Here is a 7,660-nt window from a genome sequence, read left to right as displayed (position 1 = left end):
ATTCAGATACTTATGCATGAATCAACTAAAGCATTTGACTGATCTGTTGGCATTACTGTTACAACCAGGAGCTAAGGAAACAGACGTCGGGACAGAGAAGGGCATCTATGTGTGGAGCCAGTGGAAATGGGCGAGGTACTAAATGAGTACTTTGTATCAGTATTCACCAAGGGGAAGGACTTGGTGGATGATGAGCCAAGGGAAGGGAATGCAGATAGTCTCAGTCATCTCATTATCAAAAAGGAGGAGTTGTTGGGTGTCTTGCAAAGCATTAAGGTAGATAAGTCCCCAGGGCCTGATGGGATCTACCCAAGAATACTGAGGGAGGAAAGGGAAGAAATTGCTGGGGCGTTGACAGAAATCTTTGCATCCTCATTGACTACAGATGTGGTCCCAGAGGACTGGAGAATAGCCAATGTTGTTCCTTTGTTTAAGAAGGGTAGCAAGGGCAATCCAGGAAATTTGTCAGTTCCGAAGAAGGGTCACTGACCCGAAACGTTAACTCTGCTTCTCTTTCCACAGATGCTGCCAAACCTGCTGAGTGAATCCAGCATTTCTTGTTTTTGTTCCAGGAAATTATAGGCCGGTGAGTCTTATGTCAGTGGTAGGGAAATTATTAAGAGTGGAATTTTCGGGACAGGATTTACTCCCATTTGGAAACAAGGTCCCTCATGGCAGACTGATACAAAAGGTGAACTTACATGGGATCAGAGGGGAGCAAGCTAGACGGATACAGCACTGGCTCGGTCATAGAAGTCAGAGGGTAGCAGTGGAAGGGTGCTTTTCTGAATGGAGGGATGTGACTAGTGGTGTTCCGCAGGGATCAATGATGGGACCTTTGCTGTTTGTAGTATATATAAATAATTTGGAGGAAAATGTAGCTGGTCTGATTAGTAAGTTTGCGGACGACACAAAGATTGGTGGAGTTGCGGATAATGATGAGGATTGTCAGAGGATACAGCAGGATACAGATCGGTTGGAGAGTTGGGTGGAGAAATGGCAGATGGAGTTTAATGCGGACAAAAGTGAGGTAATGCATTTTGGAAGGTCTAATGCAGGTGGGAATTATACAGTAAATGGCAGAACACTTAGGATTATTGACAGGCAGTTAGATCTGGGCGTACAGGTCCACAGATCACTGAAAGTGGCAACGCAGGTGGATAAGGTAGTCAAGAAGGCATATGGCATACTTGCCTTGATCGGTCGGGGCATACAGTACAACAATTGGCAAGTCATGCTGCAGCTGTACAGAAGCATGGTTCTGCCACACTTAGAATATTGCGTGGAATTCTGGTCGCCACACATACAGAAGGACGTGGATGCTTTGGAGAGGGTACAGAGGAGGTTTACCAGGATGTTGCCTGGTCTGCAGGGTATTAGCTTTGAGGAAAGATGGGATAAACTCGGAACCAACAATTTCTTCCCTTGCCTCCCTCAGTTTTCACTGGAACGACGGAAGTGGAGGGGCGATATGATAGAGGTTTACAAAGTTATTGATGGCATGGACAGAGTGGGTAGTCAGAAGATTTTTCCCAGGGTGGAAGATTCAGTTAGTAGGTACATAGATTTAAGGTGAGAGGGGCAAAGTGTAGAGGGGATCTACGAGGCAAGTTCTTTACACAGAGGGTGGTGAGTGCCTGGAACTTGCTGCCGGGCTGGTGTTGGAAGCAGGTGCAATAGCGACGTTTAAGATACATCTCGACAAAGACATGGATAGGATGGGAACAGAGGGATACGGTCCGAGGAAGTGCTGAAGGTTTTAGTTAAGACAGTCATCAAGATTGCTGCAGGCTTGGAGGGCCGAATGGCCTGTTCTTGTACTGTACAGTTCTTTGTTCTATAACCACTGCATTACCTGATACTACTGAGATGGTACTAGTGTCCTCCACCGTAAAAACTGAAGCAAACTACTGATTTAATGTCTCTGCCATTTCTTTGTTCCCTTCTATTAGCTCCGAATCTCAACCTGCAACGGGCCACCATTCACTTTAGCTACTTCTCACTTTTATATGCATTTAGAAGCTTTTGCTATCGTTTTTATATTTTGCACTAGTTTTCTTTCATAATTTACCTGAGGAATTTGTATTTCCTTTTTAGCGACCCTTTGTTGATCTTTAAATGTTTCCCAATCTTCCAGCCTGCCACTAGCCTTTGCAATATGTTTTGCCTTAGTTTTTGTCTTTATGTTATCCTTAACCTCCTAGCTCAGCTTTGGATGTTTTTTTTTCCACCTCCTGGAATCTTTCTTCCTCTCTTTAATATATTTTAGTTGGGATAAACTGCATATCTCCTAAAACTTCTGTCACTGTTTGTCAACTGTCCTACCTTGTAGTCTTCCTGCCCAATCCACTAGGGTCAAATTTGTCCTCTTGCCGCTGCAATTACCTTTTTTTAACCCAAGAACGCTCTTGTGGGACTCCAGCTTCTCGCCATCAAAATGAATTTGAAATTCTATCATATTCCAGGGAAAAGTGATCATAGTATGCTAGAATTTCAAATTCAGCTCCTGTAGGTGAAGGATGCAGCCAAGCGAACTTTTACAACTGGTGACATTTCATAAAACAATTCTGACCCATATTTACAGTCATATATGTCAATGATTGTTTGTACTTTATTTGATGCTGCTGTATTTATGTACTAGCCTGCAATTATTCGATAAAACCTTCTTAACATTTATCATTTACTATAACAAGAGTTTAACAAACAGGAAAGCGGCCATTTAACAGACCTTGGATGAAGGATCTTCCACCTTTCAGCTTCAGTTTATATAAAGCTCAGCGATAAAGACCTCCACATTCTGACAAAGAGTTTTTGCTGTTGAACTAAAGTGTCACTTGTTTCCATTTGCTTCCTTACTGTTTCTTTCTTCTGCTCTCCTGGGGGGTTCAGAGGGATTTCTGTTCATCACTTGTCCAAATTCACGTGGTTTCAGCTCCACTGCCGCTGCTGTCCTGGAGAAATGAATTGTATTCAAAATCTTTCCCTCAGTTTGGAGACATGAAGAGAGACATGAGAGAGGAAAGGTCTGGTCTAGAATTCACTGTCTGACAGGTTTCTGAAAGTGGATTCAATATTAACATTCAAAAGAAAATTGGATCAAAACTTCAATTAATCTTCGTTATAATAAAGAAGATATCAGCATAGAAAGAGAAGTGAGACAAAGAGATGTCATAACGTTTGTGATGAAGAACACAACACCACATATCCAGAGTGCTTTTGTTTATAAATGATTGTTTGAGTTTTATTTGATCCTGTTGTTTTATTTATGCATTTCCATTAATCACACAAAATAATTTTCCATACAGGAACGAGTTTAACGTTACAAGTGTTCACATAATAGGAAAGTAGCCATTCAACATAAGTGGCACTGAAATTATTTTAATCAGCTTCTCAAGTTTACATAAAGCAAATTCCTCAAACTTGTGGAAACTTTCAACCTCTCAGCAACATGGAATCTACCATCAGCAATAGCTCACCATCGCCACCTGCTGGTGTCCCTGCCCTACTGCATTTATTGCCCCCAATAAAATCGACATCTGCTGCTGTTCCTGTCTCACTGCAGTTACTGTCCCCCTCTCACCATCTCCATCTGCTGGTGTCCCTGCCTCACTGCAGTTACTTTCCCACTATCACTATCACCATCTGCTGGTTTCCGTGTCTCACTGCAGTTACTGTCTTCCCGCTCACTATCTCCATCTGCTGGTTTCCCTGTCTCACTGCAGTTACTGTCCCCCTCTCACCATCTCCATCATCTGGTGTCCTTGTCTCACTGCAATTACTGCCCCTCTCCCCATCTCCATTTGCTGGTGTTCCAGTCTCACTGCAGTTTCTGCCCTTCGCACCATCTCCATCTGCTCGTGTACCTATCTCACTGTAGTTTCATCCCCCTCTCACCATCTCCATCAGCTGGTGTCATTGTCTCACTGCAGTTTCTGCCCCCTCTCACCATCTCTATCTGCTGGTGTCCCTGGCTGAATGCCGTTACTGTCCCCCTCTCACCATCTCCATCTGAAGGTCTCCCGGTCTCACTGCAGTTACTGCCCCCTCTCACCATCTCCATCTGTCGGTGTCCCTGTCTCACTGCTGTTGCTGTCCACCTCCCACCATCTCCTTCTGCTGGTGTCCCTGTCCAACTGCAGTTACTGTCCCCCTCTCACTGTCCTCATCTGCTGGTGTCCCTGTCTCACTGCAGTTACTGCACCCTCTCACCATCTCCATCTGCTGGTGTCCATGTCTCACTGCAGTTTCTGGCCCCCTCTCACCATCGCCATCTGCTGGTGTCCATGTCTCACTGCAGTTACTGTCCCCCTCTCATCATCACCATCTGCTGGTTTTCCTGTCACTCTGCAGTTACTGTCCCCCTCTCACCATCTCCATCTGCTGGTGTCCCTCGCTCACTGTAGTTACTGCCCCTCTCACCATCTCCATCTGCTGGTGTTCCAGTCTCACTGCAATTTCTGCCCTTCGCACCATCTCCATCTGCTGGTTTCCCTCTCTCACTGTAGTTTCCGCCCTTCCCACCATCTCCATATGCTCGTGTACCTATCTCACTGCAGTTTCATCCCCCTCTCACCATCTCCATCAGCTGGTGTCACTGTCTCACTGCAGTTTCTGCCCCCTCTCACCATCTCTATCTGCTGGTGTCCCTGGCTGAATGCCGTTACTGTCCCCCTCTCACCATCTCCATCTGCAGGTGTCCCGGTCTCACTGCATTTACTGCCCCCTCTCACCATCTCCATCTGTCGGTGTCCCTGTCTCACTGCTGTTGCTGTCCCCCTCCCACCATCTGCTTCTGCTGGTGTCCCTGTCCAACTGCAGTTACTGTCCCCCTCTCACTGTCCTCATCTGCTGGTGTCCCTGTCTCACTACAGTAACTTTCCCCCTCTCACTATCACCATCTGCTGGTGTCCGTGTGTCACTGCAGTTACTGCCTTCCCCCTCACTATCTCCATCTGCTGGTGTCCCTGTCTCACTGCAGTTACTGTCCACCTCTCACCATCTCCATCTGCTGGTGTCCCCATCTCATTACAGTTACTATCCCCTCACACCATCTCCATCTGCTGGTGTCCTTGTCTCACTGCCATTACTGCCCCTCTCACCATCTCCATTTGCTGTTGTTCCAGTCTCACTGCAATTTCTGCCCTTCGCACCATCTCCATCTGCTGGTTTCCCTCTCTCACTGTAGTTTCCGCCCTTCCCACCATCTCCATCTGCTCGTGTACCTATCTCACTGTAGTTTCATCCCCCTCTCACCATCTCCATCAGCTGGTGTCACTGTCTCACTGCAGTTTCCGCCCCCTCTCACCATCTCTATCTGCTGGTGTCCCTGGCTGAATGCCGTTCCTGTCCCGCTCTCACCATCTCCATCCGCAGGTGTCCCGGTCTCACTGCAGTTACTGCCCCCTCTCACCATCTCCATCTGTCGGTGTCCCTGTGTCACTGCTGTTGCTGTCCCCCTCCCACCATCTCCTTCTGCTGGTGTCCCTGTCCAACTGCAGTTACTGTCCCCCTCTCACTGTCTTCATCTGCTGGTGTCCCTGTCTCACTGCAGTTACTGCACCCTCTCACCATCTCCATCTGCTGGTGTCCATGTGTCACTGCAGTTACTGGCCCCCTCTCACCATCGCCATCTGCTGGCATCCTGCCTCACTGCAGTTACTGTCCCCCTCTCATCATCACCATCTGCTGGTTTTCCTGTCACACTGCAGTTACTGTCCCCCTCTCACCATCTCCATCTGCTGGTGTCCCTCGCTCACTGTAGTTACTGCCCCTCTCACCATCTCCATCTGCTGGTGTCCCTGTCTCACTACAGTTACTTTCCCACTCTCACTATCACCATCTGCTGGTGTCCGTGTGTCACTGCAGTTACTGTCTTCCCCTCACAATCTCCATCTGCTGGTGTCCCTGTCTCACTGCAGTTACTGTCCACCTCTCACCATCTCCATCTGCTGGTGTCCCCATCTCATTACAGTTACTATCACCTCACACCATCTCCATCTGCTGGTGTCCTTGTCTCACTGCAATTACTGCCCCTCTCACCATCTCCATTTGCTGTTGTTCCAGTCTCACTGCAATTTCTGCCCTTCGCACCATCTCCATCTGCTGGTTTCCCTCACTCACTGTAGTTTCCGCCCTTCCCACCATCTCCATCTGCTCGTGTACCTATCTCACTGCAGTTTCATCCCCCTCTCACCATCTCCATCAGCTGGTGTCACTGTCTCACTGCAGTTTCTGCCCCCTCTCACGATCTCTATCTGCTGGTGTCCCTGGCTGAATGCCGTTACTGTCCCTCTCTCACCATCTCCATCTGTCGGTGTCCCTGTCCAACTGCAATTACAGTCCCCCTCTCACTGTCCTCATCTGCTGGTGTCCCTGTCTCACTGCAGGTACTGCACCCTCTCACCATCTACATCTGCTGGTGTCCATGTCTCACTGCAGTTACTGTCCCCCTCTCATCATCACCATCTGCTGGTTTTCCTGTCACACTGCAGTTACTGTCCACCTCTCACCATCTCCATCTGCTGGTGTCCCTGTCCAACTGCAATTACAGTCCCCCTCTCACTGTCCTCATCTGCTGGTGTCCCTGTCTCACTGCAGTTACTGCACCCTCTCACCATCTACATCTGCTGGTGTCCATGTCTCACTGCAGTTACTGGCCCCCTCTTACCATCGCCATCTGCTGGCATCCTGCCTCACTGCAGTTACTGTCCCCCTCTCATCATCACCATCTGCTGGTTTTCCTGTCACACTGCAGTTACTGTCCACCTCTCACCATCTCCATCTGCTGGTGTCCCTGTCTCACTACAGTTACTTTCCCCATCTCACTATCACCATCTGCTGATGTCCGTGTGTCACTGCAGTTACTGTCTTCCCCCTCACTATCTCCATCTGCTGGTGTCCCTGTCTCACTGCAGTTACTGTCCACATCTCACCATCTCCATCTGCTGGTGTCCCTGACTCATTGCAGTTACTATCCCGTCACACCATCTCTATCTGCTGGTGTCCCTGTCTCACTGCAATTACTGACCCCCTCTCACCAGATCTGTCTGCTGGTGTCCCTGTCTCACTGCAGTTACTGTCCCCCTCTTACCACCTCCATCTGCTGGTGTCCCTGCCTCACTGCAGTTACTGTTCTGCCTCTCACCATCTCCATCTGCTGGACTCCCTGTCTCACTGCAGTTACTGCCTTCCCGCTCACTATCCCCATCTGCTGGTGTCCCTGTCTCACTGCAATTACTGACCCCCTCTCACCAGATCTATCTGCTGGTGTCCCTGTCTCACTGCAGTTACTGTCCCCCTCTCACCATCTCCATCTGCTGTTGTCCCCGTCTCATTGCAGTTACTATCCCCTCACACCATCTCTATCTGCTGGTGTCCCTGTCTCACTGCAATTACTGACCCCCTCTCACCAGATCTGTCTGCTGGTGTCCCTGTCTCACTGCAGTTACTGTCCCCCTCTCACCACCTCCATCTGCTGGTGTCCCTGCCTCACTGCAGTTACTGTTCCGCCTCTCACCATCTCCATCTGCTGGACTCCCTGTCTCACTGCAGTTACTGCCTTCCCGCTCACTATCTCCATCTGCTGGTGTCCCTGTCTCACTGCAATTACTGTCCCCCTCTCACCATCTCCATCTGCTGGTGTCCCTGTCTCACTGCAGTT

This window comes from Heterodontus francisci, unplaced genomic scaffold, assembly GCF_036365525.1.
Source record: "Heterodontus francisci isolate sHetFra1 unplaced genomic scaffold, sHetFra1.hap1 HAP1_SCAFFOLD_63, whole genome shotgun sequence".
Taxonomy (NCBI): domain Eukaryota; kingdom Metazoa; phylum Chordata; class Chondrichthyes; order Heterodontiformes; family Heterodontidae; genus Heterodontus; species Heterodontus francisci.
This window is presented reverse-complemented; position numbering follows the sequence as displayed.